This window comes from Xyrauchen texanus, chromosome 48 (genome assembly GCF_025860055.1).
Source record: "Xyrauchen texanus isolate HMW12.3.18 chromosome 48, RBS_HiC_50CHRs, whole genome shotgun sequence".
Lineage (NCBI taxonomy): Eukaryota > Metazoa > Chordata > Actinopteri > Cypriniformes > Catostomidae > Xyrauchen > Xyrauchen texanus.
In genome coordinates, this window is record NC_068323.1 from 10,658,481 (window position 1) to 10,679,144 (window position 20,664).

At 36.3% G+C, this 20,664-nt stretch overlaps 1 pseudogene; it reads right to left on the reverse strand.

Annotated features, from left to right (window-relative positions):
• LOC127639573 (low-density lipoprotein receptor-related protein 1B-like) overlaps positions 1-20,664 on the reverse strand; it is a 281,174-nt pseudogene that overhangs the window by 9,641 nt on the left and 250,869 nt on the right.

The following is a 20,664-nucleotide window of genomic DNA, read 5'->3' on the forward strand; positions in this document are numbered from 1 at the left end:
GCAGGGTCAGCCATGATACAGCGCCCCTGGAGCAGATAGGGTCAAGGGCCTTGCTCAAGGGCCCAACAGTGGCATCTTGGCGGTGCTGGGGCTTGAACCCCCCCAACCTTCTTGTCAGTAACCCAGAGCCTTCATCGCTGAGCCACCACTGCCCCCAGGTCATATATACATATGAACGCAATTGTATCAAATCAAGGAAGTCAACCACTCGTGATGACGTATAATATGTGTCTTTGCAGGGTCTCAATCGCAGTTATATTAAATAATGCCTTTCTCTTACCTGCTCGTCTACAAATAAATCGCCTTCAGAGAGCAGCTTACATTCTTCACATCTCTTGCACATTCAATGCATCCATGGCAGACATGCATGTAAATTTTTGTAGTAAATCCAAACTCACAAGTACCGCATAATGCCATTTGCATAAAAGACAAAGGCAGATCTATAGATTTAACTATAGCTATTAAGCTATTTTTCAAGTTATGCAAACCACAGAGACCAACATGCATTCAAACTCGCCGGGCACAAATATGGATGAGTTTCTCGTTTAATACACAACAAAGAGCATCTCTGGAGACTGAAATTGCAAAACTGTCTTATGCATTTACAGCTCAAATGAAATGCTGCATGAGAAACCAAAGAAAATGAAAAAGTGATGGACAAACAAAAGACAAAGACGTCTTTGATGGGGTGATGTAAAGTCAAGTAGGCCTATATGAACAGGATACAGATAATCTCTGAATGTTTGGTCACCACCTGCTCGTCATCATTACCAACCATTCACCTCCGATGACAAAGCAAACACAAGAATTGAATCATCTGCATGCAGATTGATTTGTTCCCGAAGGACACAATAGCATTATCAGACTGTCAATCATGACTAGAGATGAATAGAAACTCGATATAAAGACCAGGTGACACGGTAAAGCCCTTTCAAAGATTTGAGTCCATCTTCAACAAAATTTTCTACAATAATATGTTAAGGAAGGAAAGCAACTGGGGCCTTCAAGACACAAGTGTTGTGTTTTGCTTCAAGAAGGTGATGAATATTTAGGCTATGTTCAGAATAGCATGGAATAATGACTCCACTGTACCTAATATAAAAAAAGAATATATATATATATACATATGCAGCAGGTGTTATACCGCACAGTATTTAGTAAGTAAGCTACTATTCCTTTTCAAAAATATCCTTTTTTTTAAAGCGTACGCATTAAGGTGACACACTTTTTTATATATATTCTGGTAGGGTTTATTGTATATGAAGGGGACGGTAACGTATATGGAAGGGGACGGTAAAAGCCAGACACAACGTTTGGAAAGGTGGAGCGTAGTGAGCATAATAGTCATTGAAAAACAAACCGCAATCAATGACTCTACCACAGTGTTTGTTCAAATGAAAATAAAATGTTTTATTTATTTTTTTATTTCATGGATTCAGAGTGTACCGCTATAAAGAATTCGGCTTCAAATGGGTTCACATTTCTCTCTTTCAGCCCTGTTAAAGAAGATATATTCTCCACTTTTGTTGTATTTTCCCCCAGAATTAATCTTGTAATGTTAGTCAAGGTTTCTTACACTAAAATAGCCATACTTTCGACCCTGCTTACACCTGATAATACATCCATTATGGGCAATTTTATCACAAGTGCAAAGTGCTAAATATGGTGTAAAACATAGTCAATAAAATGTTGTTTCACTAAAACCACAATTGGAAGTAGTCTGAAATGCATGTGACCACACGTGTAAGCACTAATCCATCCTAACGTGTCACGGACAACAGCGAAGGACAAGCTACTCACCTGTCAGAACTTAATAAAGGATAAAATATGTTAAAATATGAGCTTGACTAAAATAACAATGAGGATCACATTTGTGGTAAGATTAAAAACTGGAAATACATTTTGAATCAGCTTTTCACTTATTTTAATTCAACATTTAGCAAACTAATAGGTCTATAATCCAGAATGAACACTCTGTAGCATACTAGTGATAAAATCAGAGATCCTTCCTCTTGTAAGTTGATCATAAATGGTCACTTGAGATGCTTTTATATTTACATAGTACATTGAATTGTAAATAAGTGCCACTGCACAACATGTTGGAATGTGTATTACACACCAGACCATGTTTCTGACTCCTATCGTCAAGTTAATTTAAGGATATTGTTTAATGCCATAAATCAATGGGAAATCAATGAGAAGGCAAGAATTGGATCAGAATATGACACAAGCTGGACTCCAACCTTGAACCGCCAGTTGGAGTGCCACAGCCCTAATATATTGCAAACATGTGTGCTTTTGCAGTGCAGTGGCATAGCACCAAGTTACTTATTATTAGCTTAGCATTTTTCATTTTTTGCATAATCTTCTTTATCGCTCTGTTTCTTATTCTATTTGAATCCTTTGATATGTTTGGTTAACTTCTCTCATCGGTTTCTCTGTATCTCTATAATATAAATATAGATGTCGATATAACTGGTAGATTATGGACCCCCGCTGGGATAATTCACTCCTTTGCTATAGTACTCCCTTTCTCCTATTCTCCTTTACAAGATATTCATCCTCCTGACTAAGATGAGCAGAAAAACAATCCAATAAATGTGGGTGCTCTCACTGCCGAAGGGAGCAATTTAAGATGAATGAATCTAAACAACAGCAGGCAATTTGTTGTGGTAAAAAGCTATTAAGAAATTACTCACTGACAGAATGGCAGACCTGTCTCCGAGTCGAGGTGGCAGGTTCCGCCGTTATAACAGTATCCATCGCACAATTGACAGCTGACTGCAATTCTGCCATTAGTGCAGCTGCAAACACACACATACATAAACACCACAGATTATATTTATTTGATCCGATTCCTACTGTTGAATTCTACCATCTACTGTAAGCATGACATTCATTTATATATGAAATAGGATATATATATATATATTGTGCATATACTGTATATATAAATACAGTATGTCTGAATATACACAGTACATACTTTATATATAGCTGTGCTAAATACACACTTGCAAGCAACATCTCCAGTCTTATCATCAACAATACACGGGGCCCCTCGGCAGCGAAGACATCGGTCTGTCTCACATTTTTGCCCCTCATAGCGGGTGGGGCATACACACTCGACATGTCCCGAGCTGGACAGCGTGCATGCCTTGGAGTTTACACAATAATGGTGACAAATATCTGAAAGAGAGTGAAAAAAAGCAGTCAGAACATTCATTATGACTAAACTGAAGCACATAGTGAATTTAGAGGATTTTTAATGGGATATGCTGTATGTTGACTCCCTGGCATATCTCAGATTAACTTACTAACACTACAAGGTCTAATAATGGATTTCTACTAAACTTCCTGTCAATACCAAGGGAAACATTTGTTGCATAAATTTGGCTGGCTTGTATCGGTTTATCCAAGACACAACAAAAGTGTAACAACTGAATGTAATTAATTTATTAGCTCAGTTCCAATACCTAGTGTGCTACCTTGCTGTCAACATCGGCAGCTGCCTTTTCCAGGAAGCATCCGAAACTAAATGGAATATATCAGTATTTATTCCAAAAGGCTTTAGCACGGTGCTAAGCGAACAACGTGATTTTCCAATGACAATTTTTAGGATTGATTTCAGTAGAACTTGACATTAGCATGCTGCTATGATAACAATGTGATACACTTGATAGGCATACAGATATATATATATATATATATATATATATATATATATATATATATATGCAGAAAGATTGGGTCAAATTATTCATTTTAATAAAGAAGGTCTAGAGGTGTGATAGTGAGAGAATAGGTCCACAATATAATGAGGAGCCAAACCATACAGACCCTTATAGACAAACAATAGGATTTTAAATTGGATTCTGTATTTGACATGAAGCCAGTGGTGAGAGGCTAACACTGGAGATATACTATCCTTCTTGTTAGTCCCAGTTAAAAGTCTAGCAGCAGCGTTCTGGACTAACTGAAGGTGTGACAGTGAAGACTGAGAAATTCCCAGATAGAGTGCATTACAGTAATCAAGCCTGGATGAAATAAAGGCATGCTCTCTGTATGACAGAAATGCCTTTAGATTGGCAATACTCCTGAGCTGAAAGAAACTCGGAAGACCGAAAACTATGACTTCTGTCTTAGATTCATTGAGCTGGAGAAAGTTGGCTTCCATCCAACTTTTGACATAATTCAAGCAGTCAAACAAAGATTGTAATGCAGAGGTATCATCAGAGTGCAAAGGCAAATAAAGCTGCGAGTCATCAGCAGAAAAGTGATATGAAATGTTATACTTTTGAAAAATGCTAGACAATGGTCAAGATTAGCCCTTTTAAGCAGGGGTTGAACCACAGCATGTTTAAAGCAGGATGGGACTGCCCCATTGATCAGACAACTATTTAGACAAAATGCTGGGACCAATAACCTCCAGCTCCTCTACTACAATATGAGGTGGAACAATATCCAGAGAGTGGGCTTCATGTTCCAAGCAATGTCTTTTAAATTAGGTAGTGATACAGGGTCAAATTTAGTAAGACGAGATGAGCAAGAAGTTACCTGTAATGAAGAGGATGGAATGCTAAATCTTATAACTTATTAAATTCTCATAGGTTGCAGGAGATGGATCAAGACATTCAGTATCTGCAGGGTTATGTACAGTGTTTATGGTGCTAAATAAGACTATGAGCATGTTTTAAAATAAGAACAGAAACATATTTTGCTTTAGCAGCCTTAATAGCATGCTGATAATTAAACATGTAGTCCCTCTAAGGTAACAACGTAATTCTCTAATATGTATGGACATTCATACTAAAACGGGTAACAGTGTAGTGTAACTTAGCAGTATCATTTTGCAGCCTACTGTTTGGAACAGACTTCATGTTAGGGGCATGACTACGATGCCTTAAAATACTTTCTAGGTAGGTAGCACACAATGTTTTGGAACAGAGCTATTCAAAGCTAACCATTTCTTTATTTTAGCCTAAGGCAATTTTTAACTCACGGTGTAGGCAGCGTTCACCGGTGTACTCTGCCTGACAGTGGCACACTGGTTGGTTTCCCAGTGTCATGTCACATGTTCCGCCATTCAGGCAGTACCCATCACAGACACGTTTCTCACAGAGAGAGCCGGTGAAACCCAGAGCACAGCGACATGTGGGCTTTCCTTCAGAAAAAAGACAAGGGACAGTTCAGGAAAGATAATTGAAAGGGATAGTCGCTCAATTATTGATTGACGAACAACTGCAATTTGACTGGAATGTGTCCCCCCAAGTACACGATGGACTGAGACTTAACTGTCTGTCATTAGCAGAAAAAAAAAAAGTATGGTGTTCAAACAGGGATTTGCGAGGCGGTACATCTGTTGGGCATTGATTTTTTTAATTTACTCATGTGTAGTACACCCTGAAAGCTGATGGATATTCAGGCCTTCTGTTGGTTTTCCATCTGCCAGCTTGTGCAAACAACGGTTTTGATGTTGGAAAGCCAACAGAAACAATTCTTGCCAGTTTATCAGAATTTAACACATTCAAGCTTATTTTTGTCCAGTGGTTTTGTCCTTGGCAAAAATATTCCTTGAATATAAGAAGTGTTTATTTTCGCTATTCTACTAGGTGATGCTAGTGATGCTGAAATTACATACTTCAGCTTTAATACATTTTAATGTTGAATTTTCTTTTTTTTTTTTTTTGGATGATTTTGGTACTGTGTTGGGTCTCAACTTGATGCCTGATGTAAAATTTGTACTAATGTGGTTGAAAAAATGGCTAATAAATAGATTTTGAAGTGAATGTGAATGAAGAAAACAAGCTGTCAGGAGAAGGCGCACAAGAATGTGTTAGCGGAATATCAATATCATTTGTTAGATGGAATAATTACAACTACCTAATTACCTGTCCAAAACCCTGATGTCCATGTGTACTCAGTCTTTCCCAGGTTAATTAACAACCATCACTCTTTCAAAAGCTACCCATTCAGTCCTGAGTATTACAACTTGCTTTGTAATCAGCCAATATGGGAAAATATACATTTTTTATATTTAATCTCAAAATATTCTTTCTTAATTTTTCAGCTTCACTGTTTGCAGAACTGAAAATGACCTAAAGGAACCGAAGGCAATAAAGGTACCCGTATATTTCTCCTGTATTTTTTTCACTACACTGACAGGGTATCCCAAAGAGAATGAAAAAGTGTGGCTGTGGCCTACTTTGAGTTCTGTGAGCAGATCTGGGATGGCACATAAGCTCAAGTTACAAGACAAGTCTTTCTAAATCATTCTCTCTCAAACATACACACAGATAATTATGAATTTATAACAATCTGTTCCTCGAGTCTTTTCCTCAATATACCCACATGCAGTCTTTGGGGCTGTTCATACTGAGCATGATTTGGTGTCCATATATGGTGTTTTTTCCATCGTTTTTCTATGTAAGCATAGATGCAAAAACTAATTTTTTCTGAACGGTTTCCTTTTTTTTTTTTGACACTTTTTCATTGAAAGAAAGTAAAATTGAAGACAATAAATTATTGGGGAGAAAGCAGAAATGAATCTGGATATGATTCAGGCCAGATTTAAACCTGCATCTCTAACATAAACACCAAGGTTTAACTTCAACTTAATCAGGACAATTTAACTTATGACAACTAGGTAACACATTTATATGTTGCAAAATATATGCATTGGCTACATACCGTTATGAGCCCTTATACTGTATATTCACTATGGCACCACAAAGACAACAAAATAAACAAACAAGCAAGTTTTCATTCACTTTGCAGAAGTGAGTATGGGGGAAAATAGCGCCTACCTAGTGGAGATCCTGTGCAAGTGCCTCCATTGTGGCAGTAGTTCTTACAGTGGCTGATCTCACAGCGTTCTCCGGAATAGTTCGGCCAGCAAAAACAACGTGATTCCCCTCGTTCATTAGTCACACAACGACCTCCGTTCTCACAAACTGGATGACAGAGCTCTCCTAAAACACATATCCACGTTTATCTAGCTTGATGGGGGACATAAATTTGACTTATGTGATATTCAAATTAAGCTCCTTATAATTAGTATACACTAACCATAAACTTTTGACATTTTTACATGTGAAATAAGACATTATTTATTGAGTTTATGAAGAGGTTTTACTTGTGGAGTATTTGTTGACAATTCCGCTAACAATGTGCACAATGGCATCATTACGTGTGTATGCACCAAGCAATCCATCTGACCGAGGTCTATAATCAGTGCTAACAATACAAGCCCAGTCTTTCCTGGCACACTGGCTTCAGGTGTATTTTGTGTGTGGGCAAAGGGTGCAGAATAGTAAACACTTCAGTCAAAATCACTCAAGTGAAACATTCGAGTTTGACACACAGGCACTCAGGGCCTCTCGGGGTTGCGAGAGCACTCTGTTAGTGATGTAAGAGCATCCTGCCGAGCATGTTTTGACAGAAGTACCTGAGATGTTGGTGTCTCTGCAGGTCCGGTTGACCAGAGTTTTCCCCTCAGTGCACACACAACTGGCTCCATTGGGGTTTAGTAGGCAAAGAAAGGGGCAGTTCATCTTTGCACATGGGTTGGAGACTGAGAGAAAGAAAAAGAGAGAGAACAGCAGTGTGATTTACATCAGTATATGATGGTTAGCCAATCATAACAGAAAAGCCATATAAGGCTTAAAGGTACAATACCTTTTGCTCTGGCGAATTGCCCTCTGAAAAGCGTTGTTTTCTTATTTGCCACACATCAAAAAATATGATTCACATTTATTAGTGAACTTGATTTTTAGACAGTTATATAAACAATTTTTATGTTATGAAGAATTGCTTAAATATGTTGCTTATGTCACCGGTAATACTCGACCAGACCCGAGCGGGTTTCGAACCGGCGATCGCCTAAATGGGAGCCAGACGCAATAGCAAGGATGCTAGAAAAGCCATGGCTCTACCCTCGGTCGCTAGTGTGTCTCTTAATGCTAGGAGAGTTAGGTTTACACACTGCACAGCTATCACATATCAGATGGCTACCATTACACCCACCCCCCTAAACCTCACTCCCATCCGGGTCATGGCACCAGTATGTCACTGGTCCTACTCAACCCACACTGAGCATGACTCAAACCAGTGATCCCTGGCATGGGAGTCAGATGGGCTAGCAAGGAGGCTAGAAAAGCCATGGCTCTAGCCTCGGTCGCTAGTGGGTCTCTTAAGGCCAGGAGAGTGAGGTTTACATACTGTACAGCTAACTATATATATTTAATTTACATTATTTAATTAATGTAAAATGTAAAATGACATTTCAGTCTTGTAGCGGTCATATTTTAGTATGCTGTCATCAGTGAAGTCTTTAATTAATATTTCCACCTATTGATGCACAGTGTTTCTTCCAGGCTACACACTTAGTATAGACAACCCCAAATGTAATTTTTCAAAGTTTGCTTTTGATTTTAGTCATTTGGTTTTGGAAACTGAATCAAATATTTATTTAACATTGCTTGCATAATGCTTGCAATAGCAGGTTTTTTCTAATGGTCAGAGAAAACATTAAACATTTCACATTGCAAATAGTGAAGTGAATTATTACTATTTTAGGTGCTACAAACCTTGACTAACATTTTAAAATGAATTCTAGGAAAAACAACAATGGTACAAAACTGTAGGATATTACACCTATCACAACCTCAGCTTTATCGAGATGGAATTCTCCTTATATATACCAAACTATCTTTCAAAAACCTTTGGATCTGTGGTTTAGTGTGGGTAAAATATGTTTTGTTTTTGCTTTTGCAGGTTGATATTAAAGACCATCTTCAATAAAACTTTCCGCTGTGAAAGCGCATCAGAAAGTGATGACACTTCCCATTATACCAACGCCTGGACAAACAACAGAAGCAAAGATCCATCCCTCCTTCCTCATTACAGAGAGAGAGATCAGCAGAGGGTAAGAGACAGAGAGTTAAGTGAAAAATGTAACAGAAGATAAAGGAAAGACAACAAATGTAAGGAGATAAACGGGTGGATGGTCACAAGACACTGAGAAAGAGAGAGAGAAAGAGCAAAATACATTTAAAGGACTTCAGCAAGCCTTTCCAGGACAGTTAAAATGATAAAACGACATTTGTTTGCACCAAAAGTAACTTGCATTTGATTATGCACAATGAGTCTAAGGACATTTATAAATTAGATTTTTGATTTCAAGTCATCTTCAAGTACTTCCCGGTACTTCTCAGCAAGTTCAATGAAACAAACAAATAGCTTAATCAATCTGATTATAGCCAGGGATTGTATAATCAAAATATTTGTCAGAAATATATGACTAAACTAACAACTTACAATTTTGCTGGCAATAAACAGGCAGTCCAAACAGATTTGTTGTGTCTTTCATTACAGGGCTGTGTTTCCCAAAAGCATTGTAGCCAAAGTAGATCATAGAAGCCATTGGTGCCAATGGTTTCTACGATCTACTTAGGCTTACAATGCTTTTCGGAAACCTAGCCCAGGGGCTTTCATTAAGGTCAGGGTTAGGGCCAGGACACTGCTTCAATTTCACTTGGGGGCAAAGGGATCATTTGAGGGGGCGAAAGGATTGTGAATCATGAGGAGACATGTTTGAGATAGACGATAAAGACTTACCCTCCTGCTGTTTGTACCGATGGAAGACCAGGATGCTGGACGCTCTCTCCACATCCAGACTGAGCCTCTCAGCAGTCAGCTTTCCATATTTATGAACCCTGAAGATCTCGTGCTTCATGCCAACACCGTAGATGTAGTCCTCAAACAGGTCAATTCGGAATGGTTGAGAAATTCCTGGAATGAAAACCAAATATGCACACACAAAGAGTTAGCTTCACTCTCTCTCTCTCTCTCTCTCTCTCTCTCTCTCTCTCTCTCTGTCACAGTGCATACAATATATTTTGTTTGTGACATCAAATCCTCAAGGCCAAAACTGTGAATCCAGAATTAAAAATGCAAATCAAAGGAGGAATGTTATTTGGAATATGTCATGAAGCAGACAACATTCCTTGTCTAACTTGGCATATAGAAAATGTTATTCTCTGAAGCCTAGAACCAAACCAAAAAATTAAATAAGGCAGATAACAGAAATATAGCTCAGTCCCATTGGTTGTCAGCACAATGCATCACTATACATTTGCATAGGAATCTGCTATGTTGTATTGCTGGCTATGTCACCTCAAATGCCGTCAACTGTGATTGAAAATGAATGGTTTCCAGTCACTTTGTTACAGTTAAAACACCAACTGAAATCAGAATTGGAGATTAGTGGCTTTTAATCCATGTCTATTAGCTTTGAAGCCATCTATATGCTAGTGTATTCCTAAAAGTTGACAAAATTGACTTTTACCAGATATATGCACTTAAAATGTACTCTTGTCTTTCTCTTTTGACAATATACTGTAGACTTAAAAAAATAAAGACTCATCCTACACATATTTTTTTAACCAATCTAATGCTCCCCTAGTATCACCTCCCACCAACTAGCAAGTCATGCTTCATAACTGTGACATAACTACAGCGTTTTGGCTATTAAACCAATTTGTATGTCCCACAAATTGGGTTTTTAGGAGGAAATCCAAAAGGAAATTTGGTGAGGTATATTTTTTGTCTAACAGAGAAAGAATATCTTCGGTGTAGCCTCTGCAGCTCTTCAAATGCTGGAACCTTATGTTGCTCTGAGCTCTTGAAGTTTGGAATAATCTGGACATGTTTGAAAAAGTGCCAGGAATAATCTTGACAGGGTCCTGTTATGGTCTGTTGGTTTGAGAAACTGGAGAAAGATTCTGAACATCATACACAGTATACAATTCAAAACTTACCATTCTGAATGCTGGCAGCCACTAGCGAATCAGAGCCATCGAAGCGCACACTGCCGATTTGAGACAACTCAGAATCTGCCCAGTATAGCCGCTGGTTGTAATAGTCAATTGCAAGTCCTGCAAAAAAAAAAAAAGAACAATTTTTTTTTTTTTTTTAATGAACAAATAAGTAAAAAAGTTGATTTTCTGGTCTCTAGATCATGGTACATCCACTATACCTTCTCCTCCCTACCAAGTAGGTGGCAATATGCACAAAGAATGTGAATTGCCAAAAACAAAAGAAGAAGAATGTGAAAGTTATGTTGGAAATTTATGGTAAAAAAAAGGACTTAAATATTGATTGTTTCTCACCCACACCTATCATATAACTTCTGAAGACATGGATTAAACCACAAGAGTTTTATATATTACTTTAATGTCCTTTTTGGACCTTCAGAATTCTGGTCACCATTCACTTGCATTCTATGGACCTACAGAGCTGAAATATTCTTCTTTTTATTCTAAAATTGTTCCTTTTTGGGTAAACTATCCATTTAAAACCACTTTTAGATTTTGTTTATTCATATACTTATTCATTAAACTATGTTTTCTACTACCAAAAACTAAAACAACAACATAAAAGCTGATGAATGGGTAATGAATTGCAACATGCAATAGGACAGATTTACAGTAAATACTTTCACTCAACTTTACGTACTGTAACTTGATGAATTTTGCACTCAGACAGCTGGAATGACCTTGGGACTCTTGGTGAGAAGTTTTTGTGCTTTGCATTTTAAGTGACAGTGAGAGACAGTTTGAAAATTCTCCTGTTTTAACATAACATATGGTGCATATTCCTTGTGATAATTCCTCTGTCACCTATTTCAAAATAGAGAATGTTTAAAAAACAGTGTAAAGATGATTTACGTGCAAGAACCTCACCTGTCGGCTTTCTTAAATTACGCTCCAGCAGAATCCGACGCAGAGATCCATCCATGGCGGCCTCCTCGATGAGAGAGTGGTCACCAATCACGGTCCAGTACACCATCCTATGGAACAATAGTATTGATTATACAAACATTACCTAGTGTAACAGTCTGTACAGTAATATGACAGAGAAAGTTGCTAGTTTTACATGGTTATTAACTTGCCAAAATTGGTAAATTATTAATTGGTACATAAATGGATTTTAAGGAACTCCAATATCAGAAAGGCAACCGATGCCACTTACCCTCGTACAGGGTTAACTGTAATGGCGAAAGGTTCCCCGTCAATGTCTGTGATGAGTCGGGTGCAGTTGGGACCCCCTAGCTGTCCTACATTGATGGAATATCGAAGTCTTCGCCAGTGGGCTGTGTAGTAGCTGAACCAGTGCATCCGGGAGTGATCCGTCCAGTACAGGTTCCCTGTTACCCAGTCTGCTGAGATATCCCTGGGTCTCCTAAAGTCTGGACACTGTAAATAAATCATTTTGTGTCAAAATACCATGGTAGTTTTTCTTTTGGCAAAACACTACACTCACTTAAGTTAATGTTATTACTTTGAAATCATACTAAATTGATTTTGAATCTCCTTTAGACAGTTTCAGAAGAAGTCACTGAAGTTATAACAACAATACAATACTGTAGTAAATAAATATATGGTACAGAGATACAAGCCCTCCAAGACACAAGACTCTCCAAGAAATACTGACTTACTATGACTCCACTGTTCGACGTGATTGGACTCCTGTCCTGGAGATCTTTGTAAAAAATTCCCCCGGGGTTAAACTGTGTGGCCCATACAAACTTGTGATGGTGAAAAAGGGCATCAATGCCGATGATGCGGGTGTTTTCTGAAATACGGGTGAGTTGCGTGTGTCCGCGAGTCTGATTGTACGGATACACGAAATTCCGGATTTCAGTGTCGTTGGCCACATAGAGGACCTGATCCTCTGGTCCTGAAAGCAAAACAAAACATTACGACTTTATTCTCAAAGCATCCTTTAATCTTTTAATACTATGACTTTCTTCTCATAACATTACAAATTTAATCTCCTAATGCTATGACTTTACTCTCATAATATTGTGATTTGAATCTTATAATCTATGGCTTTTTCTCTTAGTATTATGATTAAAATCTATCCACGTAATACTACAATTTTAATTTCGTAATCTTATGACTTACTCTTAAAACTTTGATTTAAATCTCTTATTGCTACGACTTTATTCATATACTATTACAGCTTTTAACTCATAATGACAAAACTTAATTTTATGTTTTTAATCTCATAATGCTACGACTTTATTCTCTTTATATTACGAAATTATTATTATAACTATTCTTTTAATATAACTAATTTAATCCCGTAATGCTACAACTTCATTCTCATAATATTACAACTTTAATCTCATAACAATGATTTTATTCTCATATTTAAATTTTAATTTCATAAAGCTACAACTATTATCATTATATTACGATTTTAATCTCGTAATGCCAAAACTTCATTCTCATAATATTACAACTTTAATATGATAATACTGACTTTATTCTCATATTTCAACTTTAATTTCTTTGTGCTACAACTGTTATCATTATATTACAATTTTAATCTTGCAATGCTATAACTTTAATCTTGTAATATTTTGACTTTACTCATTTATTGATACCACTTTATTTTTGCAATATTTCTATTTTATATAGGTAATGTTATTACTTAATTCTCAAAATCCTCGATTTTCCTTTTAATGGCACTAAAATGCCAATTTCATGCAATTATCTAACAAATCAGAAGTTGAAATCTGAATTGTCTTTACACATTGAAAATCTACCTTTTCAATGTATATAGACATAATTGAATGTATATTTAATTAACAGTAAACAATTATATCTCTTACCTTTTGTGATACATTCCCCATCTATATCCTTGAAGTTGCGGTCACAAGTGCACTTGAATGACCCCTTCGTGTTGGCGCAATACTGTGAGCAAGTCCCGAACTGCAGACACTCGTTCACCTCTGAGGAGAGAGAAACATATATATTCATCAACAACTCCCACACACTCACAAGTGACATTTTCGCCACTGCTGCGGGGATGTCACTTTGTTTGGGCTGTTTGCCACTGCAGAGGATGTTTCTTTATCTGTGCTCCATGCCTGCTGATTTCTGGAGGCTTTATCTTTTATTTATTATTATTTACAGAGAGATGACCCTGAAGCGGCCATTGACATATCTCTTATGGGTTAAAGCCAGAGCTGAGACTTTCACATTTGTAGGGTTTTGTTTGAAAGATAAGCAGCTAACAGAAATGCAACTATGGGCAAAATCTACATAAATTCTAGTTAATGGCAGCAAAACAGAAAGTTTTGAAGTGAGATTTATTATATCATAATAAATGGGTATTATTGTCTATATTATAGTCTTTGCACATATTTGCACACCTTCACATTGCTTGGTCTTCAAGTTCCTCTGGAAGCCTTCTTTGCACTGACACATTGAAGGTGTTCTCGTATGGTTGCAAAAGGCGTCGTCACCACACATGTCCACCTGTCCTCGGCATGCACCTCCTGCAGAATCTGTGACCGAAAGCAGAAACAAAATATGATGAGTATATCTAAATACACACACACACTAAACATTCTTGATCAACAGAATTTGAAATACTTAACACTGAAATATCAAGAATGCTAGTGAGAACTTAAAGTGAAAGCATTTGCAGCTGCACTGAAGCACAATATGGCATTGCTTGCACGTGTTAAAGGAAAGAAGGATGTGAATGAAGGATTATTTGAAGATTTTGAGGAAGGAAGAGGATGGACAGTGCTGAGATGGGTTAATGTGGTCAAAAGCACACCAAGGTTATTATCGAAACTTTAATACAAAAGAAAATAAATAAAAATAACAATGAAAACTAAAAGACAAAAGCTAAGTAAATTAATAAAATAATAATAATAATTATAATTATATCAGTATATATATAACACACTATAACGTGAAATTAAAATAAATAAAATAACGTAATAAAAAAAAAAAAAATGTCTGATTTGGGAGATTATCGGTATATTCTGTTAAAAAGAGGTGCTGAATTAAAAGAAAAAGTTTTATGCAAAAAATAAAATTACAAATAATATTTATACTAAAACAAAATAAAAACTAAAACTAGTAATTTGACTAAAATACACAATTTAAATAAAAAACTACTAATGAATAGTTGAATTAAAACAAATAATAAACTAAATCATCATAAATCAAAATTCATGACAGAATAAATATAAACATCTAGAGAGACATTTAAAAAACTACAATAACCCAGATGCGCACATTCACTTGTATGCCTTGAAATCAACCAACAAGTTCGCTTGTTGCTTTTTCTAATAAAGTGTTGAGGGTGTCGTCAAAGGCAGGCAGAATAATGTATCACTTAAAACTAATTTAAAACAAAAAATATAAAAATTAAATAAAAATAGTAATTTTTCAAAGATATAAACAAAACACTGAACACTGACACTGAAATTGTAAATCTAAATACATCAAATAATTCAAACTAGAAAACTAGAAAGAACATTTAAAAGTTATAATAAATCTGATGTGCACACTTACATGCCTTGCAGTCGCGCTCGTCTGAGCCGCCGTCTTCACAATCATCGAAGTGATCGCACTGCAGTTCGGGTGAGATACAACGCTGGTTGGAACAAGAGAATTCGGTCGTCCCACATGGCCTTGGCCTCTTGACCACATTCACTGTAAGGATACAATGACAAAAAAATAGATTGTTTGGAGAGGAAAAGAGAAAGACGAGTAAAAAAAAAAAAGGACAAGAAACAAACATTTCCCACTCACCGCAGTCTTCTTCGTCAGAATTGTCGCCACAGTCATTTACTGCATTACAGATTTGTTCGGGCCGCAAACAAACTCTATCATTCTTACAGCGGAAAGGTCTGTTCGGTGGACATGGCAACTTTCCTGCAGGACACACAACAATCACAAAATCATTTAGATACTATGATTGACCTAAAGATTTATTGAATTATCTGAACAGTCTGTAATAATCTGGCTGTTCCTTCTGAAGTCGCGTTGCAATATATCAGATAATTATTAGATTTCACATCAACATTCATCCATCCATTTTTGCCAGTCATCTAAAACCAAATCAGATTTTTGGGCCACATTCAACTGAAGTGTGCAAGTAGCCTAAAAGTCATGGTTGCCCGTTGCATGCGTCAAACATTTAAAACTACTAAGGTAGTGACCCAAAAACGTACCACACATGTCCGAATCCTCATCAGAATTGTCCCCGCAGTCATCTTCACCATCACACATCCAAACAAGCAGCTTACACAATGTATTGTTGCAAATGAACTCATCAGCACGGCATGCCAACGAACCTGCAAACACAAGTCAGGGCAGGAAAGTCCAACAATTGTCAAAAATGGCATTTATGCATCTGAATTATTTTGTTTACAGAGTGCAACATTTATAAATGATATGTTGGTTTTAACTGAATGCCTGCAGTAGCTAATAAAAGTAGAACATTGGGCTTGGATATATATAAATACAGTGTTGGGGAGTAACAGAATACATGTAACAGGATTAAGTAATTAAAATATAAAATATAAGTAACTGTATTCCACTACAGTTACAATTTAAATCATTGGTAATTAGAATACAGTTACATTCAAAAAGTATTTTGATTACTGAAGAGATTACTTTGCATTTTATTGTCATTTGTTTCATTTAATATTTAGTCCTTTCAGATGGAAAACATTTATACATATAAATGATGCGATCCAAAGTGCATTTGAACAGCGGTGAAACACTTTCTTATGATGTTTTACATTCATACGAGCAGTCAGAGAAGTGAGTTTGTAGTCAGTTTGGAGCAGAAGAAATAGAAATAAACCTTGTGTAAATTGTCAGTTTTATGCTAAGCTAAAATGCTATTTCTAGCCATTTTACATGCACACGTTACCAGACATGATTATATTTTTTTTTTATCAAGTAAATTCATGTTGGATCATAATTTCTTTTTTCTAGTAAGACCTTTTATATTAGGGCAAAAATCATATTCTTGATAATAATATTTGTATTGTTTTCCTGTTTAAATATGTAAAAATCCTTAAAACAAGATCAATTTGATTTATCTTGTTTTAGAAACAACACTGCATAAGATATTTATGTTTTTCAGAGAATGTATTTTAAACATGTATTTTGTCTTACTGTACTGGCAGAGTTTTTATAGTCAAAACAAGTCAAAAAAATCTACCAGTGCTGAAGAAGTAATCCAAAGTATTTAGAATACGTTACTGAACTTGAGTAATCTAACGAAATACGTTATAAATTACATTTTGTGGCATGTATTCTGTAATCTGTAGTGGAATACATTTCAAATGTAACCCTCCCAACCCTGTTTATATATATATATATATATATATATACACATATACACACACACACACACACACACACACACACACACACACACACACACACCCGATCAGCCACAACATTAAAACCACCTGCCTAATATTGTGCAGGATTCTCTCGTGCCACCAAAACAGCGCCAACCCGCATCTCAGAAAAGCCTTCTGAGATGATATTCTTCTCACCACAATTGTACAGGGCTGTTATCTGAGTTACCGTAGATTCTGTCAGTTCAAACCGGTCTGGCCATTCTCTATTGACCTCTCACATCAACAAGGTGTTTCCAGCCACAGAACTGTCACTCACTGGATGTTTTTTGTTTTAGGCACCATTCAAAGTAAATTCTAGAGACAGTTGTGCGTAAAAATCCCAGAAAATCAGCAGTTATAGAAATACTCAAATGCTGCACTATTTAGAACTATTACAAATACGTGCAGATTTTTTAATTAATAATTAACATTTTCCTTAAATAATGATAATTTAATGATATTCAATAAACATAATAATAATAATAAAACAATTAAAAATAAAGACTCACAATTGAGTCTTTATATCTTAGAATTTATATCTTTATATCTTGTATAAAATGTATCTTGTTTAAATGTCACAAACGTGAGATATAAAGTTGCATTTGCAAGAAATAAAGTACAAATTATGAGATATAAAGTCAAAATTTCCTCTTTTGCTTTGTTCTGTTCCATGGTGGAATCTGGCCTCCATAGAAGGATATGCAGCAAATTTCCGAAACTATCCTTTTGGGAAAAACTAAATGACAGCACAGTTCCATGATGCCACAGCAGCGTTAGATATATCTGTGTAACTCTGAAAAGATCAAAGGCACCAGATTTCACAAAAACACTCGGAGTGAGCCAAAACAGAGCAGAGAACTGAGCTCACCAAATATTTCAAGTCAATACACATCTATTGACTCAGAGCTGTCTGAAAGGACAAGAAAATATGACTGGAAGTCTTTAGAAATTTGATATAACCACAATGACATTTAGGGTAGAAAAATTAAAAATAAATAAATAAGCCCTATTGAAAGGGGGCTTCATCTTTGATGCAAACACTTCCAAAGAGCCACAGGTGTGCAACGGCTGGCGTCTTCACAACAATATCAACAACGGCAATTTTTCAAAACACTGAAATTAGGCCTTTCATGTACACTGTTGTCAGATATCAAGTGGCAACACAGAACCTTTCATCCTCGCCAATTTTCACAAATATTTGGGAAATGACTTCTCTCATGTGTTTGGGGATTTTTTTCAGATCCATGCCTCACGCAGCTCTGCTGATCCACCATAATGTATTCTTGTGATGAGGGACTAGGAATCATGTTTCTAAAATCCCTAAAGTCTGTCATGGGTTACAACTGAAATTTAAAGGAATTGGCACAAAATATATCAGCAAGTCGCTGGAATGCACAAGTCTGTCACATTGGGTTTTATGGCTGATTTTGGGTCATATGGCTGATGTAACAGTTACAACGAATTAACATATTATTTGAGGACTATATTACAACCATACATTGGCATAAACAAATGTTAGGGACCAAATGTCTGAGACCACATTCAAAATCTAAAAATGTTTTCGAATTTTGAATCTGACAAACTTTAAAAAAGTTAATGTTATTTAATTATATATAACGAAGGGGGACATTACCAATACTAAGAAAATCTGAAAAACATTTTAATATTTCTGTTCACACATGTTGCTCTGCTGATCCTATCATTTGTAAAAAAAAAAAAAAAAAAGCTACATTTTCACAAGTGGTCTTTGCACTTTTGGAAATGTCAAAACTGAAAAACTCAACCTGGTCTCATAGAATGGTATTACTATACCTATATTTTTGCAAAATTATTTTTGCATAGCTTGTTGTAGGTATTGGGGCAGTTTCCTGGTGAAATAAACACTATAGTCCACACAGTAGACATTTCACCTTCTTTTTTTTTTTTTCATAATATGTGTAAAATGTGTCATTTTGCATAACTGTCACCATAGCCACATAATGTTCATGATATCAGGCAGGAAACGTTAACACAAACACTTAAAGCTGAATTTAACTGTTATATTTAATGTTATGACTTTAATAAATGCTAATTAAATGGCCGGGTTATAAGTGTCTTATTTGTGAATGAAGTGATGTTTTGTGCCCTGCGATGGACTGGCGACCTGTCCAGGGTGTCACCTGCCTTTCGCCCGATGTTAGCTGGGATAGGCTCCAGCCCCCCGCGACCCTGTACACAGGATAAGCGGTTGACGATGGATGGATGGATGGATGGATGGTGATGTTTTGTTTCAATTTGTAGCTATTTTCTGCAAATGTACTAATGCATGTTTTAGAGTTTACTTCGACTCCAGCAAATGAATATCCATTGTGAAATCAATTTTATAACAAATACATACTATAATAGCTTTTTAAAGTTACAAATGTAATAATTATATTGTAATCTATTGGTTTAAACTGTTTATTAACATGTAATAACAATATAATAACAGGTTAAACAGATATTGAACTGTACCCTGATCACAGCTGTCTTCATCACTTTGATCCAGACAGTCAAAGACTCTGTCGCACCTCCAGCGAGCAGGAACACAGTGTGCTCGATTTCGACAGAGGAACTCTTCTTCCTTACACTCGAGGATGCAGTCTACCTGCTCACACACAAAACAAAACACCAATTCAGTCTAAAGGTTTTTTAAAAAACATCAATTTTTTGCTTTAACCTTAATTAGACGAAGTTGCAGTCCCTACAGGATCCAACTTTGCTTTGTCGTCTTGTAAACAGAATTAAAAACAGCATCGGCTCAAACCTTATTTCAACAGCAAGGCTAAATGATTGGTTGAAATAGGAGGCGTGTCCCCTTTGGCCTTATTCTGCAGCTGAAATTGCATTTTATATATAACGCATGGGCGAGAAATACTGCCTGGGCTCTCTAGGGGCTGATGAGAAAAAGGTATGTTTTAATAATCCTTATTAGGACAGGCAAACTCAGTTGAACTATTGACATTACATTATGAGTAAGGGTGTAATTAAACCATAGTCCCAGAAGAAACAACTGCAGTACTGATGAAACGGCCTGCTAATGTTCCAAAGAAAACAGAGCAATACCAAGCATTGTTGCATTGTACTTAATGTACTGAACATTTGCATTTTGTCATTTACTTTTTTTTGTCATTTTATTTTTTCTTATGACTTTCTGTCTTCAATGGAACACAAAAGGAGATGTTACACAGTATTTTAGTCACCTTTCACTTTCATTGCATAATTTTCCATACAATGAAAGTGAATTTTGTCATCGGCTGTCATATCGCCTAATATCGTGTTTCACAGAAGAAAGCAAGTCATAAGAGTTTGAAATAACCTTACGATGAGCTTGGCTCATTGGCAAGTAAGTTACTGAGCAACAACTTCATGACCTGGAATTGGTAGTTCACATTTGAGTTGACATCCCATGT